The 23,247-nt window shown below is 41.1% G+C and overlaps 1 protein-coding gene across 1 annotated transcript in view; it reads left to right on the top strand.

The window, feature by feature from the left end:
* The first annotated feature begins 10,643 nt into the window (after positions 1–10,643).
* Positions 10,644–23,247, top strand: part of cntfr (ciliary neurotrophic factor receptor) — a 174,933-nt gene continuing 162,329 nt past the window's right edge. Inside the window, exon 1 of the mRNA XM_053855104.1 lies at positions 10,644–10,874. The gene's annotated coding sequence lies outside the window, so the exon portion shown is untranslated. The remainder of the gene's footprint in view (positions 10,875–23,247) is intronic.

Below are 23,247 nucleotides of genomic sequence, written 5' to 3'. Positions count from 1 at the left end.
TGGCTATATATATGCAGGGTGTATTAATGCTGTAGTTCTCTAACAATGTTTCTTTGGGCTTCTTAACTATGACACGACACAAGCCTTGCTCTGCTGCGTTTGATAGTACAGCAGCATTAAACTCATTATCAGCTGAGAAACATGCTCATGAGTCCCACCGCGTGGAATTGAACTTTCATCCTGGGACAAAGTAATTCTCCCTTACAAGATTAAGTGTTGTAGGAATATTGTTTTGTAAATTAGAGCTAAGAAGGGACGGTATTTCATGTGCAGAACATTTCCAAGCTAAAACAGCAACACAATATGTCTCTTCTTTCTGCATTTTCCTCCACTACACGCCTAAACACCCATGAACACATACTCATTGGTTGTCTTTATCGTCTCCATTCAGATTGTATCTTTGTCATCTTCAAGCTTCCTTTTGACTCTCAACCCTACTCATTTGTCAGAGAGCACCTCGTAAGTTCTTTACATCCATTCCACCCTGTCGTCATTCTCTTCTTCACCTCCCACATCTGTGTTCTTTATTCAAGTTCATGAATCTCCGTGTTACTTCTCTCTAATTTACTCTTGCATACTCTTGAACTTTGATTCCTCTTCCGTGAAGTTTGCTGTTTGTTTGCTCCCTTTCAATTATTCTCTCACAGATTCTGCTCCTTTCACTGATCACCGTTTATGAAAATATTTCTTTTTATCAGGGGTGTTTATTCACCGATGTGATTCACAGTTACTCAATCTGCAGACTGAGCTTTGTTTATTTATTTATTTATTTATAACCAGAAGGATGCAACCTGAAAGTCACAGACTGAGAGAGAAAACGCCGACCAATGTTGCAGTGGAGAAAGGTGCAATAACAGTGTCTTAAAAGATTTGGTTGCAGAAATGTAAAGGTAAAGTGGATTCCTCTTCATTATTAACCACCCAGTGAGTGTGACCCGGTCATAAAAATGTCAGAAATCACATGTTGCCTAAAAAAACTAAACTAATATGAATAAGTCTGTCACTGATCTTTGTTGGTTATGTATCAATACATTTTGTATTAAACTTGTTTACTGGTGCAGGCTTCCAGATTCACTTTTTTTAGGCTATTGTGTTTAATAAATTAAAAAAAAAAAAAATCATAAATTGAATTATGCAGCTTACAGTGATGTTACTGGGTTGCACTAGAAGCCCATTGTTGCGAACTTCAGCCTCCCTAAAACAGTGGTTCTTCTCCAAGCCTCTCCTGGAGGGGCAAACTTTTCTGCCCAGCACTGAGGCAAAGATTTTCTGATCACTGACTGTCAGTTTGACACCGGACACATCCATTTGCTAAACCCACGTTCCTTTCATACCTCACTTGTGAACAGGACACTGGGGCTCCTCTCCTCATTGCAAAAACTCACGCCATCTTGAATGAGACATTCATCCCTTTTTGTTATTAGGGGACACGAGGAGACACACGAACAATCAACACCCACGAGACAAAAACTAGGGTTGGATTCCTTTGTCTTGCCCACAGAAACCTTGTGATTGAGTAAACGTCTATGAAGAACCAAGGCCCACACGGTTCCTCTGGAATTTGTCAAACCTTCTCTAGCAGTCCCACAATAGACCACATGAAGGATGCTGAAGAGTGTGAATTCTGTCCAGTCGGGACACTACTAACCAGTCTGCCAATCCAGACACACGTACTTTGATGCCAATGCAATGTTGCAATGCAATGCAAAGACATTCTGCTTCAACAGCCCTGAACATCCAGAACTATAATGTACTCTGCACAGCTGTTGACCACACCAGAGGCCCAAACACCGAGATTCTTTTTCTACATTCAGCAAGGTCTCTCCGCAGGGTAACTGAGGACATATCTGAGTGTTCAAAGGTTGTGTCAGTGAGTGAGGCGGTTGCTGAAGGTATCACTGCCACGGTGATGGTCTCTCCCTGTTAAAACAATATTAGCCTAATTCTGATCATGTGTTGACGGTCGAGACACACGCTCTGTTAAATGCAAATCACTTCTCAGCATGAATCTATTAGCTGTCTCATCTGTGCATTAAAAAAAAACAGCCAGACAGCTATTTGACTCTCTGACACCATCCCAGCCGGAAGGGATATTGGTGCTAAACACTTCCAATTTTAGGAACGGTAACAATCCGATAGGCAAACATACACTGCATGGTGAACGATGACATTTTGTGTTCATCTTATCAGGCCAAATAAATATTGGCTCAGCAATGATGGAGGCTTGTGGGCTGGATGCTGTTTGTGATTCCAGGAATTGAGTGCCGCGGGGCCCAGAGACATTGTGTTATTTTCCATCCAGTCAATGAGAAGGCATCTATCTCCCTGACCTCGACAAACACCCGCAGACATGCTGATAATCTGAAGCTGAATGCCTTTTGTACATACTGTTTTAAACATCGTGCTTCCAATTCACCTTAATACCCATGGACTGGGTGCAATCTTTATGTCTTTGTCTTGCATTGCCAATGCTGGACATATGAACTACAGTATGTTGCACACACCTGCTGTCAAAGAAAAACACACCAGAATCATGAAATATATAAAAAAAAAAAAAGAGCGTGATGCAACTGTGTTGAAACCTTTTAGGGTTAAAAATGCTTGGGTGTAGTTTATTCATTTGTTATTCTATATAGCTTGGTGTCTTTATTGTGGCCTGATGAAAGGTAAAAGTCCTCTTACATGGTCCACACCTTTGGTTTGGCTGCTGATCTGATCATACAACTGGAGAACTGCACTATAGTCAAGTTTATTTCTGTGGCACATCAAAATATGAACATTTAAAATGGCACCCACCTGCTGTATAAAGGACATATATAGACATATTTTTCATTAGAAAAAAACTATATGCTGCTGCAAGCACTTACTCTGACAGAGAGGTGTGGGAACACAATGCATCACAGTTGTTGCTAAAGGGGACACAAACTAGGGTGGGCCCCTTGGGGTCATATTAAGCGTTAACAAGCGGCATGATTAAACTTCTACGCTTTACTTTCGACTCAGACTCTGAAATGATGGCTAAGAGCTTAAACAGTTACACCATGCTGTTGGCAAGTTGACACTGTCAGAATTATTTTTTAGGACAAATTGAGCAGTCAAAATCCCACCAAAGTGGGACCGCTGAAGGTGATCATTTACTGTGGCCTACAGTTGACATTGTAAACAAAAATGAACCGGTGTAGGATTTTTGTTTCTTCCTGCTGATTGGAGAAGGTTAACACTCAACAGTGTTGCAAATTTGTCAACAGTTTTCAACAAATTAACACAAGTCTATTGAGTATTTCTGGGTGACCCTCTAGACCAGTGTTTTTCAACCTTTTTCAAGCCACGGCACAATTTGTTCATTTAAAAAAAAATCACCCCACCAAGGGAACCACGGCCAAAGCGCAATTGTGCTTAGTCAAAAGTCCTGTAGAAAATCCCTTTGTGGAAAAAATGGACCCACTGACTCTTGGTTATTTTTCACATGCTATTTGTAGAAACTGATTTCAGACAATGCATTTGTTTAAAAATGTTTAAAAAGAAAGGTGTGTGCAAAAATATATCATGATTTCCTCATTTATTTATTTTTAAATAACTCTTGCATGACTTGTAATTACGAGATAAATATTTCTATCATTCTTTGTTTCAGCTTCATAACAACAATAAGTCTTTATCTGTCCTGCATTTAGTTTTCAGCCAACCACGAAACAAACTTTTATGGTCCACAAGTGTCCGTAAAGTTATGAAGTGAGACGTCACAATTCCATCATTCTGTCATGAAGGTGTGTGGTCAAGTTAGAGGAACATCGGGTTTAAAACAATTCGAAGTCGCACATTTGTCCGGCGTCAAGTCAACACATCAGCATAGATCTATAGTGTATAGAAAGAATGTGACCGTGTCTGTGTGATCTTCTAATAGATTTCGTGTCACCATAGCGTCCAGCGCTCCTGACAAATGGGGTACACTCACTAGTTTGCCACGGAACACCAGTTGAAAAAGGTTGCACTAGACTCCTCCTCGCACATCACATTAAACATTACATTACAGTTTTAATTTCTCAAACACATAATTGTCATCATCAAATCTATCAGAAATATATAATTGAAACAACACAAACAGACACTGTGCCTCCTTATTACCACTTGAACAAACAGCAAAACCACCGCTCGTAATAATGTATTTAATGTATTTCAGTGGTGGTCGTCTCTTGTTGCTGGTGTGCACCAATTCAGGACATGTTCTAAGATTGCAAAGGAGGTTTCCCTATTACCTTGAAATCGTCCCGTGTCAGATTGTCGTGCGAAGAAGATGTGAGGTGGCGGGGCAAAGAGGAAGGGGTGTTGCCGTGGACTCATTGTTTTCAGTATGAATAAAATTTGAATTAAGTTAAATTAGTTAAAAGTCGCTGATCCTCTTTTGACATTTCCACTCACTCTTGCGTATCAAGGCATGGCCACCAAAATCTGGGTCAAGATGATGGGCTACCTAGTTGACTCTGCCAATGCCGTAAGCCTGGCCTCAAAGTTTAAGTAAACTGAAACTGCAAATGACTCTTCCATCTGGAGCTGAAATGATCTTGTTTTCCCGCTGCAACCTTCTTTTTTGCTACCACCATTTCAACTATAGTTCACTTTCATTTGCCCTGCAATTGAGTCAGAAATAATCCCAAACTTCCAGAAATAAATGTCTGCCTTCATTAAACCAAAACAACATATATCTAAAAGGAGAACTGCAGTCGAGTTGGGTATTTCTGTGTCTTAAAAAATATTGCTGTTTGACACAATTTTTAAATGCAGGTCCCATTTATATGTGCAAGAAAATAACAAATGGCTCAGAATCTTCTTTCTAATCACATCACTTTTTTTGGACTTTGAATGGAAAAACAGTGACCATGGCTCCGCAGAAGCTTGAAAGGTTGTCGTCCTTGCATGTCAGATATAATACCAAAATGCATAAAGATATGTATTTCAGTTTAGAATTCAGAAGTAAAGTTCAGTAGTTAGTTTCTACCATTCCTTAGATCCATCTTCAACAGAAGTATTGGGCAAAAACTGTTTCATATTTTCATGACTCACCAGTTGCATTGGCTGTTAAGTGACCTTTTTGATGTTGTTAAATTTCATGGAATTTGAAGATAAATATAAAGGTACATAAAAAAATGTTCATGTTGGTGGTAAAGGAGAAATTATTGTGGCGGATTTCTATGAAATCTTTAGTGTGGTGGAATAACTTTTCTTTTATGTTTTATGACCACTCTTGATCCCAACGTCTTCTGATAACAAGGTCATCTAGGTGAGAAAGCAAACTAACTACTACGGACACTTTCACCAACAATATGACCTTCACGTTGCTTACTGCTTTCCAAAATATTTCAGTGACTCACCTGACTGACACAATTTCCCATATGAAAGCCAACAGCATCAATCACGACACACTTCTTAAAAGACTTTATTTGGCACAATGTTTAATATATCATGAATCAGCTCCACTCTGACAATATATTTCCATCAGCCTTCACACCTGCAACAATCCAACCTCTCTTAAAGAAACCCAGTTCAGCACTAATGACTGAACATTTTTTCAGGCCTGTCTCTAACCTTTTGTACTTGACAAAGGTCTTGGAATAAGTAGTGTCCTCTCAAAGTTTAGACTTTAGGTGTCAAAACTTTTAAAGAGATTGTAGACCAGTTGGGTGCCAATGTGTTCTCAATGGTCAGCACTGCTGCCTCCGAGCAAGAAGAACTTTCTGGCTGGTGTTTGCTTTGCATGGGTTTTCTCCGGGTACTCTGGTTTCCTCCCACAAGCCAAAGACATTCTCAGTAAGTTTTGGACACACTAAAATTGTGTGTGCCCTGCGTGACTGACTGTGACCTGTCCAGGGTGTATTCCTGCCGCCCCACCAATGACCACTGGGATTCAGCACTGCCTGCAACCCTGAACAAGACAAAGTGGTGGTTAACTGAGGATGAATGTAAGTATGCATGTAGTCCAGTTTTACATCAACACGTACTGCTGCACAGAAACACAAGTGACCATTGATCTCCATCAAGCCTCTTTTAAGCACCAGACAGGTGAAATGTCAATATATTTTCGAATTTATTTCAGTACAGCTTTCGTCTCTGTTGATCATGGAACTATATTGGACTTCATCCACGCTGTGTGAACATGTTTGGTTTCAGTCATATCATTTTGACGGGACAACTTCACTCTTTTTCATCCACAGCTACAGTCAATTCACCTGTGGGGTTCGGAAAGGTTTTAGTTTTAGCTCCCATCTCCTTTTTTATCCACATACAATGTATCTTTCCAATGCTTTGGACGACACATGGATTTATTTATCGACGTAGGAGTATCAAGGTGAACAGTAGCTTATATTGCCAAGATGTTATTTGACTCTTTTCTCATTTGAGCCAGAAGTTAAAAAATACATAAATAAATAAATAAATAAAACCCATGTGGTTGCATGCTGTCTGAGAGACACTTAATCATGTCTATACTTCCCGCCAGGACTACTATAACTTTCTCCTCACTGGCATCAACACTAATCCAGATCCCACCTCCAGCTGGTTCGGCCCTCAGCAGGAAGGCTTCTGATTACCCCACTGTTACCTTCTCTGCACTAGATCTGTATGAGCATTTCAGTCAATTTCACAATTTTATTGATAACGTTAAAAGCCAGTCTCAGACGGGCCCTGGGTTACATTGGAGAAATGCTGACCAGAAAGAAGCATAGTGCTCTGTTCATTGGGCTGCAATATCATTCCAAAAGACACAAAGTCCCAACTTCAAAAAACCAGATGAAGCTATTTTCTGAGATAAAGGTTTTGTTTTTCCTTGGCATCCAAACCAGTTCTAAAGTAGCTCCCTGGAATACATCTCGCTGATACAGTTTTACTGACCGTGTACGTTGGAATCGGGCAGCATTGACTATGTTTGCGTTGAATTCTCCAAGGACGCTTGAAAGGAAGTGAATATCACTTCCTTCAAAGCAGTCAGACCCACTTGCTCGACAGATATACAAGCATATTAACCAGCAGAAAGTGAATAAACGAGTTAATGTGTTTGTGAAGTTGAATAGTGTTGATGAGAACTGTTGAAATCATTTGAAAATTTAAGCAGTAGCCTTGTGGCAAACCTGATGTTTCATCTTTGAGATGAAAGGAGCAATGCGAACCCTCGTCCGTGGATGTTATTATGAATCCATCTGCTTTTTGTGGAAAAAAATAAAAATAAAAATAGGCAACATTCACAGCAGATGTTTTCGGCACTTGCAGGTATTTTGACATATTCATTCATCATCCAACATTAATCCTGGATTTGGCATTTGGCCACAGCAACTCACTAAAATCGCGACTCCATAAGTTCATTTCGTGTCGACTTCATGTATGAAGTAGACACTAAAAATCCATGTACGTATTTGAGTTTTGCCAGATTAATATAGTCATGAATGTCAAGCTCATCCAACTGCTCCCAGATCTGTCATCACAGCTAAAACATGGACTGCTGTCAGTGTTGAACATAATGAGATGAGAACAAGTGTTGTGTTGGTACACTGATGGCAGTTATTAGTGTGTGAGAGATGTGGACCTTGAAATGACAAATTCTGAGGTCCCTGGTGCTGCTGGTGAACAGGAAAGGACTGTCCTCTGGGTTATTGCTGAAAGAATAAATGAGTCTGTCACCTTTTCATTTAGATCAAGGATCTCTCGAGCATCAGTTTGAAGCCATGGTTTTCTTAACATTCCAGTACACTGTAGTATTAGTCATGCTGCAGAAAGTTGCCATCTTTCTTCTTCTGAGCCTACTGTAGTTCTTAACCTGGGCTAACTGCAAAAGCTACCATATTTCTCATTATACTTCTTCGTCCGCAGGTGGCATCAGAGGTAATGGAGTTAGTACATATCACATAAAATGCCACTACTTTTGCTGTGGCTGAATGCAAACATCAATGATCAATGAACAAGATATTCAAAACTTCACTTAAAAAACAAACAAACAAAAAAAAAAAACATCGACTAGTAAATACCAGTTTTGCGTCTTTGTCTGTATGACCAAACAAAATACACGAAATTGTTGTGATGTCTTGACATTTGTAGTCACATATCCAGAGGTTTTAAAACCATTGAAAAAGCACATTCAAACTTTTTGAAATTATACAATTGACTCACTTTACATATCAAATAAGATCAGCATGAAGATGTGCTCCCTGGAATGGAAGTGAAGAGACAGGTTGTCTGGCATTATGCAATGCCCAGTGGTACAACTCCACCACACCAACATCTCGGTTGTGTTTTATTTTACTCATGTTTGGGTTGCTACTGTTCTTATGCTGTTCTCGTATGCATGCTCTGCAACCTCTCGTGTCATGTGGGCGCAGATTTTTCCTGTCTCTTCACTGTTTGGAATTTGAGAGACTCCAGGAAACAATGATTTTTTGAGTGCCGGTGTGAACTAAATCATGTTTCAAACTCAAACTCAAACTCAAATCCAGCACAGTATGTCATTTTAAGCAGCCTGTCAGATGTTAGTTTTACAGTGCATGAAGCACCTCACTTGCAAGTCGATATGTGACAAACAAACTCTGCCCTTCAACAGGTTGTTTTCACAGATGCTGAGATAATGCATTTCAGCAATTATTCTGAGGCACCGCAGGACATTTTATGAAAGCAGATGTGTGTTTGCACTTCAAGGAGAATATGACACGCCTTAAATGACGGAGGCTCCCCATGCTCAAAAACCAATGTTGTAGCCTGTTCAGTCTGTTACATACTGTAGGAACAAAGTGAAACATGAGTTGCAGGAAATTAACTTGTTTTTTTATTGACTAAGTCGTGAATGTTGAAAATGATTTTCGTGGACATGCCTGCCTGCAGTGGCAACTGGTCAATAGGGGGCGCTTGGGCACTGTCCCACACACGCATTCATTCTTTTTTTAAAGGAACGTTTTGCTTATTTTTGATAAATCAACAGTAATAATTTCTGTTTAGATCAAGTGGACACAAAGTGTACCTTCAGCAGAGGAGTTTAGCCAATGATAGACATGAATGTTAAGGAATCTGTTGGGAGCTAGTTTTGACTGAAACTGCCCTCAAATTCAGATGTTGTTTCGATTATTGCTGATAACTGTTTGTATCACTATATTAACTTCAGAACTGTTCAAGTGGCTTTTCACACAGCACACTCTGCCTGGAGACAAAGTGCGATCGGCTGCACCTTGTCTCCGGAGGCCCCCCCGGGGTGTGAGTGTCTTGCCTCAGGAAACTACATGTGCAGCGCCACTCCACACAAACATGATAAATGCCGGGCAGTAAAGGGTCTGATCACTGTCTGGGCAGACGACATTGTTCAAAAACAACTTTGCAAACTCCCTGAACACAGGTGTGGAAGACTGGGGCAGAGGAACGGGAGCAGCACAGCAGTCCTGTATGCGTGTGGGTGTTTGATAACTCACGTATTTTCGCCTTTATTACGCTGATAAACGTGTGATTTTATTGACAGAGAGATTTAGGTAAATGAATCATTTTGGGATCTAACAATTGCTGCGCTGTTGCAACTGAGTTGCTGTCTGCATGAGGAGAACAGCAAAGAGGAAAGACACTGGTTTAAGATCAGCAGACCATCATTTTTGACGTCTGGATCTCTACTTCACTGACAAAAATCCTTTCGATCATCAATAATCTCTCTCAATTTGTTCAACTTGTTGTGCGAGCGGCATGGATAAATGTAGACGGTCCGTATCACTCAGCTTGTTTCTGCTGTTTTATTGTATTTATTTTTGTAAAATAAACATGAAAACGTTCGTTCAGGTTTACTTTTGGCTGAGAAATGCGACATTCCGTTACAGCCATGGCGCAGATCCGTCATCAGTTAATATCTGAGGTGATGATGACTCGTCGTGTTAAGAAGTGCCAGAGAAATGAAGTAGTCAAGTGGACAGTCGTAAACAGGTTGTCACGCATCTGATGACGACTTCCTTGTGACGTGTTTCTTTGTGGGTCACAAACCCGCTGTTTTGCGCAGTGCGCGCTGCCAGATGAGTAGAAAAAAAAAAAGGATAGCATGGCCTGAGGTGCGAGGCTGCACAGCAGGGGGCGAATCGAACTCAGGCCACCCAAGACAGAATATACAGTGTGAAAAGCCCCTAACTTGAAATGTTGAATGAGATACTGGCTCCACAGATTTCGTTCACCAGCCGCCACTGGCTACCAGTTGAAGTAGTGACTTCAATATATCTGCTGTAGAATATTTAAGGGTGATGCTTGACAATTCTATGAGCAACTACAAGTATGTTTTTATTCATGTATTTTACAACAGTAGAAGACCTTCTGTTCCTCTGTCAGATCATCTAAACTAGTCGGAGCCTGGTCCGTCTTTGGAAACAATGTGTTGGTGTGGAACCTTTTTTTTTCTCGCACCATTTCTGGGGAACTGAATTCATTTTCAAGCCCCGACAATATTCCAGAATTAACCGTCTTTTCGGTCAGTGTCTGGGCATGTCTAGTGTTCAATACCTACTGCCGTGGCTAGGGGGTGCACTGTGGACGCGGTGTGTGAAGGAGTCAGAGAGGGAGTGAGAGGGGGAGAGGAAGAGAGGGAGCGTATCAGTAATGTATTCCTGCCTGTGGCTGGGCTGGTCACATGGGGAGAGCAGCCTGTTTAAAACAGCCTGAGCTCGCCTCACTCAGGGCAGTGCGGGACGCCAAGATAGACGCGCACCTCTATCCCTCTCTCTGGCGCACCGAAGCAGCCACATGCACGCAGACATCAACTTTCCTCTACCGGACTGACATAACACACGCGCCGGGATAAACTTCCCTCTTTCTACGGTGGAGAAGAGGATAACGACTGACAGATCGGGAGAAAGATACTCCGAGAAAAGAAGGTTCTCTCGGTAAGTGGCCGCGTTTCTTACGCGTAAGAGTTATTAGTTGTTGATGTTCTCGCCTTGACGGGAGCGGAATGGGTTTGCGAGAGGCATGAGATGATGTGATGCGAGTGCAACATCAGGATGCACCTCCATCAATCCGTCCCCTCCCTCGCTCGCTCGCTCTCTGTGGGATCTGTTAATGAGCAGCGTGCGCTTGGAATGAGAGGAATGCCATTTGCGCGCTGCCCGAGTGGAGTTCGCGTCCGGCTCCGGAGCCTGTGCGCGCTTGCGACAAGACTTTGTCTTGTTTGTATGCCAACATATAGCTTGGTGTTCAGTCGATGCCCGGAGTCAAGTTCCGAGAGACGCATGGTGTTGAGACGGAGCCTATTGACATGCAGACTGAACGGGGAGAGACCCCTTTGCTGAGGGGGTCTGACTGACCGTTATCTGTTATCAACACACCTGATGGCTCGCTCCCGCTGTCATTGCCCCACACTGACCCCTGAGTTGCAGTCTTTCCCCCCCAGACTTCTTTCGCAAAAGATTGGTGGAGAGGTGCCCCACAGCCAGCTTCATCAAATCCATCACCGATTTTTATGAAGAATGAACTTTTCTTTACTTCTGTGGTGCGTGTTGTCCTACGTTCTGGGCTCCTGTTGCGTAGAATAAGAGAGGATGGCTGCGTTGTGTGGAGGAAATGGGAGAAGAAAGAGGGAGGAATGAAGGAGAAAGTGTGAGGAGGGGAGTAGAAAATGGGGGGCTTTGAAAAGGCTGACACTGGCTTGGACAATTAGCCTGGGGTGTCTGTCCTGGGGTGCTATTCTGCAAGGGGCTTTGGCCTCTGGGCCCTGGACGCTGGGTCATGGGATGCCTTGACCCCTCCAGTCGACAGCTAGGCATGGGAGCCATTATTATAGGCTGATTGATTAGCACCGAGCGGAAATCCCTTTTCTCCTCACTCCTAGGGAGAAAAAAGACTCGGGCTTTTTGTGCTTTTCCTGCGGCTAGAACAATATTTATGCTCTTTTTTTTGGGGGGGGGTTTTTATTCGTGGGTGAAATCCATAGTGATTATCTGTCAGGGACGATCTAATTTTGGAATTGTGCATTTTACTTTGAGAGCCTTGAAAAGCTTTCTTGAGTTACTGATGCATTTTATGGGCTCCCAGGTCTGGGGTGTTAAAGGCACAGCAGGCAGTTCGAGTTGTGAAAGTGAGACATAAAACTACTATAGAGGTCTAAAAATATTGAAACATTCTTGTTCAGGAAATTAAGCTTTGGCGTGTACATGTCATTTTATTTTTGTCTTCCCCTCATTTTGCCTGTTTTCGTCACCCCTGTCCCAGCTCTTCCTCAAACACCCCTCTCCCCCAGACGGGTTGTTTAGTGGGGTGTTTAGCCCCGCTCACGCTTGATCAAAGCAGAGTATGTCAGACTGGGCTTAGCCCAGGCGCTCCTAATGGAGCGCTGTTTTCATGCCTAGTTGGTGGTGAAGCAGGAGGGAAAGATGGAAGGACGGAGAACTGAATAAAGCAAACAGGAAAGATTGTCCAAAATGGACCAGGAACCTAAAGTGCACATATGTAGACACACCAACCGTGGAGGTGATATAGGTTAAAAGCAGATGCACGGCAGGAAAGGTGCATTAATGATGAGCGGAATAAATAAAGAAGTTGCTTTCGACAAAGTGACACTATATATATATATATATATATATATATATATATATATATATATATATATATATATATATATATATATATAGTGTCAGATATATAATAGCAAAGAAGACTGTGCCATCATAAAAATATGTATAAATATGGTTCTGCTGAATCAGCACTTTTTCCATCCTACTAAACAAACGGTGGCTTCAGTGTGTTATGCATTATTTATTTTAATGAAAACTTTTTTGGCTTTACTCATTTTTTGTGAGTGACCGTGAATCATAACCATTGATCCTAGATAGCACGTGTGAACTTCACGGGGGCGACGCCAAATTTGTCCTGTTAAGCTGGGCTTAAATTTAAGCAATGTTTTGACACTAGCCACTATGATGTTTCATTCTAAAAACAGACTGGACTTGCCATCAAATGGCACATACCTTTCATGAATTCAGTGACAGTTGAGTTGAAAAAGAGAACACAGTTTATATAAGTTGGTCCTTTGAATAATAATAAAATTCTACTTTTATTGTGTTCATATTTTTGCATGAAGCAACTTCGAGAGAAATTCCCTCCCATCGCTTGTGGAGCGATCCATTAAACCCTTGTCTTTAATTCACCAATTGTGTGGCACCACTCTCTCAGAAGTGCCCTTGCTTCTTTCCACCGCTATCCCCGACACACAATGGAGCTATTTATGCTCGACTGAAGAAAGGTAAGGTAAAACTAGGATAATATTTCCTCTAACATACTTACGGCCTGAGTAAACATCCTCCGACAGATGTCCCGGGACCGGTCTGATCAGAGCGATGTTAAGGGGCCACAAATCTCACTGGTGTAACATACACAAAGGCTACAAATTGGAAGCTGGTGTGGAGAAGGCGGGTGAAAGTGGGGCGGTGGCAAGACTCTGAGCAATGCACTTGCTTGACACGTAATAAAGCATTTGGTTTAAAATAAAATGTCGCTGCCTGATGCTATTGCCTGGAGTGTTTTGATAGAAACCTATTGAGCAAATGGTGATGAAACAGTATTTATCTAGTTCTAGTTTATTTTTTATAATGAGGACTGCACTGGGCTTAAAAAGCTTTGTGTTCTCAAAGCTTTTAAAGAGCTTGTCCACCTAGACGTTGGCACAAAAGCCTGAATGCTCAGCCGAACTTCAGGTGGGTGAACGGTCTCTGACTAAAAATCTGTCGCCCCACCTGACAGTCCTGCTTTCTTCCTGTCATCTTCTCCCACTTGAGCAACCTGTTGGTCTCTCCAGCCTTCATACCTGTTTCTGATCATGCTGAGAGAAGTAGTGTTTTGGTTAAAGTGGTGAAACCCCTGATGGGAGAAAGAGTGTGGATGAGTTAAGTCACAACTATTGATCTCACTAAGTCAGGGGGTTGTGGAAAGAGCCAGTCGTCATATAATCCTAGATGTGGAAGCACCTCTTCTGTGTCAAGTTGAGCACAGAAGACAAGCGCCGCTCCATGTTCTGGTCAATATGCCTCTCTCCCCGACCTAGAGTGAAAAATCTATCACATGACAGCAAAACACTCTGAACCTTACCTAGCCTACTTCCCTTCTGCTTTTAGAAGAAATGTTTTTTTGTGATGTTCTTTCATCCTTTTGCACCTAAGGCTGTGAACTCATGACATGATTTCATGATGATTTGGCTCTAATTGAGCAACCTTTCATGCTCATAACAAATGCCTTTTTAAGTGCAATTTTCACCCAGCACCAGCTTCAAACTGCCGGTGGTGTGCTGAAGAAGTCCGTATTCAGTTACGTAAATAAAAATGAAAGCATGCATCACTCTTAATTGTCAAGATCAGAAAGTTTGTTCCATCAGCGTCTGAATGGTGCTTTGAAGTGATGCCGTGTTGTGCCTGTTACTAGGTCAGTTTTATGCGACAATGCCCGTGCAAATCTGCTTGACTCCGCTGTATTATCCGCAGACAGCTCTTCTTTCAGCCCCGCTAGCATTCTATCAGCCCAGGCAATAGAAGATGCGGGCTCCTTGAACTGCCTGATCAAAGCCACGGAGAAATGAGAGGAGGGTAATGAGGAAATACTTTCGTGAATGTGCATCACTCAGTCCTCTATGTGCATCCAACACAATTTTGCATCCTGCGGAAAAATGCTTTTTATCGCGGTTCCCCAAAAAGAATGTCAGATTGCTTTGGGACCAGCTTCTCTGCCGACCTGAGTTACAAGTTTGTCAATTTAATGAGGAGTGGAGCATTAATGTCAAAATGTATGGCTCAGTTGTAAAAAGTGAAAATGTTTTGGCTCTTTTTGTTGTGAGTGTTACTGTTACTGCTGGTGCTTCACCAACACATTCTCGCTCCCATGGCATAATGGTGGCATATGGTGTTGCCAAAGTCGAGGTGTTTCAAGGAATGACCAACGCTCAATGTTGGTCATTCTCTGCATAGTCATGTTTAAGTTTTCTTGTTTCGCAACAGCTCTAAAAAACAAGTTAGTCCCCCAAATTCACCTTGCAAAATAGTTTTTTTTTTTTTTTTTTTCCAGAAAAGTGCTTTGAGGCGAGGTTCTGCCTCATCGTTCATTGACAAGGTCACACTAAGCCGACTTTGCGTATTGAATGAATTCATTCATTTGAAAAAAACCCTGAAATTTTCTTGAATATATTTTAATACTCGTGTTTTTTGTTTTCTTCCTGTTCCGGAGTTGGCTGGCCATGACATGTCTAGGACCCACTGGATGCAAAGACAGCCAGACTACCACTCACACAAATTTACATCTCTGTGTTTTTCTAATGCAGAAAGAAGTTTAACTTGAGCTGGAATCTTGCCAAAATGATGCAGCTATAAGCATGTGTTCTGTCGTTACATAAGTAATAGTAGTTTATTTCAATCCCACATCAAACAACGACAACTCTTTCATCTCCACATGATCTGAGGGATCAAAAAAGAGAACTTTTTTTTATTGTATTTTCTCTTCCCAGACAGATTGTCAGCTTTAGGTGTTTCAAAATGAAATCTATTTTGTTTTCCAGACTCCTGTATGAAAACTTGCGTGAAAATTGTCAGATAGACAATACGGCCATAAACAGTGTTCACTTTAAGAATCGTGAATCATTGGTCTTTTTGACTGTGTCATTACACTCCCTTGTTCATTATTTGGCGTCTTCAGAAGGTTTCTGAGCAGGTTGTTCTCAGTCATTACTCCTCAATGCTAGACATGATTTTCCTCCTCTGGGGTTTGGTAGATTTTCTCTTCTCCATCTTGAAACTGAACTCTCAGTTTCGCGATGAATGGATTACGTGCCACTGCCTTCATTTCCAGCCTGTGTCTTTCTTCTCTTATAGACATTTTCTTGATAGTCATGGTCCAAAGTAAACAAGCAAATGCAAAGCCAACAACCGTCACTAATTCATTTTAAGTTTACAATGCTAGCTCACCACTTGTGGATCAATTCCGTCGATTTCTTATTTTTTTTTTTTTAGATACCAAGCCTTTGGAAGTGGGTCCATCTTGACTGGGAATGGTCCATCAACTTTTTTTGCGTTGATCTATTCTTCTTATGCAGTGCTGCATTCAATGGTGAATGTATTGTTGACCGTAAACGTGGCAACCACAGCCCACAATGCATTGCCAAATAACGTGACCTTTCTTGCCCTATATGAGAGCAATTGAACTGGATGAACATCTTTGTGGGGGTCAGCGCTCTCTTGAGTGCTTTAGTGCTTGTATATTTAAATCATCAAAATTGTGAAAAAAAATCAGGAACACTTGAATGACATACAGTACTGAGCAAATGGGGAAGAAAAGCAGAATAGCAAACCACATGTGTGACTTCTAGAGGAGATTGGGGAAGACAAGACAGGCAGAGCGACTTGGGAGGTCAAGATGAGGTTAACAGAAAAAGTGATTGTGGTCAGGGGAGGAGAGAACTGAAGGAACACAGTGGATTCAATTATAGAGCAGAAGACTGTCCTACTGAAGGACGTCAACTGGCATCTTAGGAGAGCTGCCAAGAAACACGTGGACGGAGAATGTTGATGCCAACACATGCGAGTAGTCGTACATGAGAAATAGACACGCTGTTATTGAACAGACAATGCTATTACAGATGAAAACAAATGTGCATGATGAAGTGGCATATAATATATTCTCACAGATGAAAAGTGCAGCCAAACACGGTTATCATTTTGTGATGTTTCTGGGGAAAATATATATATATTTAACTGCTATCAAAAATTGGACCATGGGACTGGTAGGATGACTTCTTCAAATAGATTGGTAGATTGCTGGGAGGTGGATTGTGAATTGATGCTAAGCCAAGAAGTGAAACATATGCTCAGTTTGAATATGTGTTCTTACTGTGGTTGGTGCATCAAAGCACTTATTCATAATCCTTTGATATCTGAGATTCTGGAAATGTCATGGTCAGAGGAAGCTTTGAATATTAATAGTAAGGCTCTGAAACGGTCCTTTACACTGGAATTCACTTGGACATTTTCTCTTTTTGATATGCTTTGCGCCATAGCTGTTGCTGTTGTTTTGCTTTAGTACAAGGCATCTCTTCCTGCTTAATTATATACCACCCCTCTTTTTTTGTCCGACTCTTTTCATTGTTTTAAGAGCTATAACCGTCTGTCCTCAACAGTCATGTCGCGTAGCAGAACATAATTGAAGTGGTCATTTCCAGGCTTATTTCCATATGTGTCTTTATTACTTCTGTCTCTAGTTTGTTCATGAATTTTGCGGACATTATTCATTTTTGCTTAAACATGGGAATGAGCGCATATGACAGGACAAAGAGGGGCAGAACACCGGGGGCTTTTAATCTATTAAAGCCGGATCCTTAAACACTAATCAATGGACCCTTTTATATTTCCATTACAGCGTGGAAGGAAAGGGATAAATAAAGCATGACAGAGGAGCTCAGTCGTGGCCACATAACACTTAGAAATCCCCATGGTTGTCCATCAGCACACCGGCTGTCTGGATACATGCGCGTCAACAAATGAGCTTTCTTCTTTGAAAAAAAATAAATAAATCCACTTCATTTTTTATTCATGCCATTGAGACCCTTTACATCTGTTTCCCCACTATTCTCCTTCATTTTCATCACACGGTAGTTATTGTCCAAGGTAGAAAACCAGCAGGTTGAATCCCATCTCAGTAAAATCTTTGTAATTCTGTGTGAGGGATTTTTTTTATCTCCATCCACTTGTTTGATTTCTGTGCCCCGGTTTTCTCCCGGAGGTTAATTGAGGCCACTCAACAGGAACTTTTTGTACTGTGATGTGTCTCTGACTGATGATGATAATGCAACTAGAATGAGGGGAAAAAATGGAAATTAGAATTGGATGAGCGGTAAATTTACATCCACTTTCCTGTCTTTCATGGACACTTGCAAAAAATCTACCTGCACTTCTGGTGGGCCACAATGACAACATGAATTGAGTGTAGATTTTGGTGGACTTTAAGTTGCGATTACATTTATTGTTTCCAAGTATTGCGGTCCAGGTAAAATCAATATTGGGCTAAGGCCATTTTTTTTTTTTTGGCTCATACCGAAGTCCCAACAGGCCGATACCGATTTTTGCAGATTATTTTTTTTCTCCTGGATTAAATCACACACAAGAGTCCCTTTTTTGTTTTTTGATCCGAACCTACTAAAATAATAATAATACTGAACAGCACAAATGCAAATAAAATCAGACAAATAACAGACAATAAAAAGGGCAAAGTGCTTCATATGAAATAAACATGTTTTATTCCCTTTTCCTTGAACAATGAACAGATCAAACCCACTATCGAGACTCCAGTTGCTAAATACCATATCGTTGCATTATAACCTGAGAGACCGCTCCTCTGTGCACCTCCAGATTTCAACAACAGAACAGCTGCTCATCCAAAACAATAAGCATTGGTTTCGCTTGCGGTTAGCATTTGTTCGTTGGCCTCTTGGTAGTTCTCAAATTCGGCATGGTGATTTGAGGCCAAGTGTCTTGTTTTAATACTGTGTCTTAAGTCCGTGAGTGCACACGTTGCAAAATGCAACTCGGTTGTCACTTCTCTTGACGGAATATTGGCTGGCTCTGATGTTTGCAGCTGCAGATCTACTCTGCAGGTGGGACTGCAGCTTCACAACAAGTGATTTTCCTTCGAAACACCTGCTTTGTTTTGCCATTTTCATATTGTGATGTGAAATTAAAAAGAGTAATAACATTTTGCTTAGTGGAAAAATATAAATAGTATTTTATTAAAATAAATAAATAAATGAATGAATGAAGTCTTATATTTGTCATTTCATCAGCCGGGTGATCGGTGCAGACCTAGTTTGTGGGCGGCTTTAAGCACCCGTGCCTTGAGTTTGACATCAACAACAAGGCTTTTTAAAAAAGACGAGAGTCCTAATTCTTAAGTTTCTTAAGTTTCATCTGAATATGCCCAAATATGATGCATCACTTTGCCACTAAATGTGTCTCCAGCCTTGAAAATCATTTGGGGAAGCGTCATCCTAGAGCACTTGTCTGATTTTATATCCTTCATTTTTTTTTTTTTATTTGAGAGAGTGACGCTGACTTCTTGAAGCTATTCTGTACAAGTGAGTGCTGGGCGAATCAAAGGGCTGTTTAAGGGCCCAGCACTTTGAATGACTACGAAGGACAAAATCAGAAAGATGTCAAAGGCACAGCTCATGTGGAGACCAGACTCAGTGAGGCCAGATGGGTTTGACACATGGCGGAGAGACAGGGGACATGTTGGACGAAGAGTGTTGGCGACGGAGGTGCCAGATAATAGGAGAGGTGGAAGACAACCAATCAGGTTCATGGATGCAATAAATGAGGACATGAAGTGCAGAGGTCTGACAAGGGGACACTCGCAAAGGTTGAGCTGTGGTGCTGTGGCAAACCCAGGTAGAAGAAGAGAAGAGATAAACAACTCAATTGTATGAAAGAAGTGGCATGTTTACCAGCTAACTAAAGTTTACGTGTCAGCTAAGGGGAATGTTGTGATATTTTGAAATGAATTGGTCAAAGAAAAAAGGCTCAAAAGGAGACAGAAGTGATCACCAGCTCCATCTCCTTTAATAATTAAATACAGGGTAACAGAAAGTGCTACTGACTTCAGGGATCAAAGCAACAGGGAAACTCACAGCCGTTGTTCATCAAACAAACTCTAACTGGCTTATCTTGGCAGTGACTCCTTATGTACATGTCCCTCAACCCAGATTCATTAAACGTGACAGATTTGCATCATGCTCCGAGCCAAATTGGTTTGTTTTATGATCGCTCGCTGGACACTTTGCTTTCTCGGGCCACAGATCCACTTCACCCTCCTCAGCAGCCACATTCCCACTCTCACTTCACTACACTTAGCCAACGCTGTTTCCTCTAGATGAGCGCGCGCTTATGCTTTTCTGCTTCACTCTGGCAGTTTATTAGCGACGTCTCCTTTGATAGTTCGTTTGCGCGCTTGATTATGGCTGAAAGGGAGTCGGCCGGGTGAAGGGGTGGAGAGGAAGTCTGTCTAATGATATTAACAACAGGGTTTATTAGCGAGACACTGCCCACCGATGGAGGGAGCAAAGAGAGGGTTTGGGATGCGACAGAGGTCTTGGTTTTGGCAGAAATAGGAGCCTCACAACGACCAAAAGTGACCGAGATTATTTTGATAGACGTTTTAAATGTTTTCATTTTTACGCAGTGCTGCCAATCCCTTCTGTGCCTTGATAATAGAAACTTTGCAGTCATATCACAAATTGCCTAGCAACCCCATCTGGCTGCATCGTGTGTGTCCGATGGGGGACATTTGCTCTGTGTAAATAAGAGTGAGTCGCTGGCAGAAGAAGCAGAGATCCTCCCAAAAAAACACCGATGAATATTCAAAGCAGGTTTGAGGACTGTATTTCCTAAGAATGATATGATCAAGTCGTGCACCGAAGCTTGTCGCAATGTATGAAATACACAGCCTGAATCTGAAGCTCAAAATACAACTATAATCTTCATTCAAAAAGGTTTCCTGTGAGAATTTGAAAAGCACAATAATGAGTACACTTGTTCGAATTTATGCGAGTTAAAAACAAACCAAAAAATAAATGCGAATGTCATGTTCAGCCACTTCCTCACCTTATTTTTGTTCTCTTAAACTCATGCATGCATCGGCTATAGCACGTAAGCTGGAAGCGCTGCAGGCAAATACATATTATGCTACTTGTTATTAGCTCTACATCACGAATGGTTTGCCGACCTTTACTCAGAAATATTGGATTTACCAAGTCATTACACACTGAAGTAATGCATCTGTTCAATAAGCAGAAAATATATTTTTTTCCCTGTTGCATCTGGAACTGATGTCTGGAGACGTTATTTACTGAGGAATAGATATTCTTAAAGAGTCCATAACATAAATTCAGCTCAGACATAATTAGAATGAAGAAATGGTGTGTTTCCAATCTGCCTATACAGACATTTTTAGTGACATTTTTGTTTTCATATGCAACCATAAATTACATTGTGATGCTGTCAAGCTCAGTTGTTGTAAATTCCTGCTTGGCTCGAGAGAAACCACTGCTGATGACTAGACCTGGGTATTGATTCAGATTTCCCAAAGCAAACCATATATATATATATATATATATATATATATATATATATATATAAGGGTAAAAGATATATATGAATCTTTTTCCCTTTTCCCCCCAATGAATGAAATGGTTTTGAATCAGAATGATCCATGTTGAATGCTCGGGTTGTCTTTGAATTGACTGCAGTTCGGTAGATACAGACACACATGCACAACTCCAGTCACTTCCTCAGGATCATAGCATCAGTCAGACTGCAAAAGACAGCATGTTGACTGTGCGGCGGCAGCCATCGTCATTTTAGCCTAACACCTAGTGAAAGCTGTCACCTTTCTCAGCCTCACTCAACACCCCCCCAAAAAATGTCAAGGCTGGCAATTTGCTCTATTTACCTTGGCAAAGTGCCTGAGATTCCAAACTCCTCCCAGATGTTTGTGTGTTTGTGTGTGCGCGCCTTTGCAAGACGTGTGAAGGAATGTTTGTTTGTCTTTTTCGTGGGCATGTCGGTTCATGAGTGCGTGTGCATACGTGCGTTCAACTGGGTGTGCTTTTGCCAATCACCGGGAGTGTGTGTTTGTCCAGACAGATAAATAACGTTGTGCCTTTACCTCATCTCCCCGAGCGTCCTGTGTCTTTGCACACGTGGCCAAGGAGACAAATCAAACACACGTCCAAATGTCAACGAACACAAACTCACAATTCCAACATACATATTTTTCAATGAATTTTGGATGACACGGAATATGAAGTTTTGATTTGCATAAAATAAATAAATACTTCTTCATGTGACCACCTATTGAAAATCAGAACTTGATACTTTTTTTGTTGTCATTCTTCAGCCACATCACTTTAATGTTAGTAATCCTTGATCATGAGCAACAACAGAGATCATTTTTTAAATTCTGAAGGCGACTACCATTATTATGACCAGAGTATGTTGGGGAATGCAAACTGCTCATTGACTTGAAACTGGCTACCTGAGGTGCTAAACCCTGCTCCAGCTGAACATACCATCTGTCGCCATGCTCGGCCCCTCATTAGAGTATATACTTTAATTCAGTTGTATTTCCCTTGACACTGCATAGCAGTTGCTCCTGTGCTGTTATTTTATGCTGTGCTGTTTGCATCCTCATTGAATTAATGCCATTTTATACATATTTAATTACAGTTGGGCATTTTCCACATGCTGCCTCCACCTTTGTGCACATCACTCCTTACTTTCAATCTGAGTATTGTCTCTATCTATTTGTCTATTCGTACTGCCCAAATATCTTTTTAAATTCCAAATGGGTCTCTCATATCAATTGTTTTATCTCTCACCATCACTGTTCATCATAAAAAAATTATATATATATATATATATATATATAGAGAGAGAGAGAGAGAGAGAGTGAGAGATTTACTGAAGATTTTACCAGCGTGCACCAAGAAAAAGATTATCCTTGGTGTGATGCTACCATTCGTGCTGTGCCATTTTGGCAAGAATAAAAATCATTGAATCGTGTACTTTGGTTTAGGTTACTTGCACAATTATCCCAGTGTCAGCACTGTGTAGTTTGTCGATATAAGTGGCATCAAGACTATTATTTACTTTTTATAAATGAAACCTCTGGCGCTCCACCTTAGTGACAGCATCCTAAATCACGGTGACTCAAATGCACGGCCATATATCAGGCTTTAAATAGCAATTGACACATTGTTACACGTAGATTCAATGGGGCTCCATCCCATGGTTTACCTAACCCACCCATTTTTTTATGTGTCACTGGCTGCCTTCGTTGTCAGTATAGGATGCATGCTCTGAGAATTAGGTTGAGTTGGTTAAAAAAAAAGAAAATAACTCACATGCACCTGGTTAAGTGTTTTGCTACAAACAAAAGTCACACAGAGTACTTGCATTGCAAATGAAAGTGAAAACAACATATTGAAAAGTGTCGATTATGAAACTGTCAACAATCGTTTTGTCAACAACATTCCTCAGTATGCTTATGCTGGCCATTCTATGCGAGTACAAGTACTCAAGCCACAAAAACATTCACGTCTGAACATCTGAACATCTGAAACTAACTGTTGAGGAAAACTGAATGATCTGTACTGTACACCAAGGCCAGGGAGAGCAAATAAAGAGAATGATGTGACATTGTTTTGATGATATGGCAAAACAAGCCATAACTAAATTT

The sequence above is a fragment of the Synchiropus splendidus genome, chromosome 1, assembly GCF_027744825.2.
Source record: "Synchiropus splendidus isolate RoL2022-P1 chromosome 1, RoL_Sspl_1.0, whole genome shotgun sequence".
Lineage (NCBI taxonomy): Eukaryota > Metazoa > Chordata > Actinopteri > Syngnathiformes > Callionymidae > Synchiropus > Synchiropus splendidus.
The sequence above is the reverse complement of the archived record's forward strand: the minus strand, read 5'-3'. Positions and strand labels throughout refer to the sequence as shown.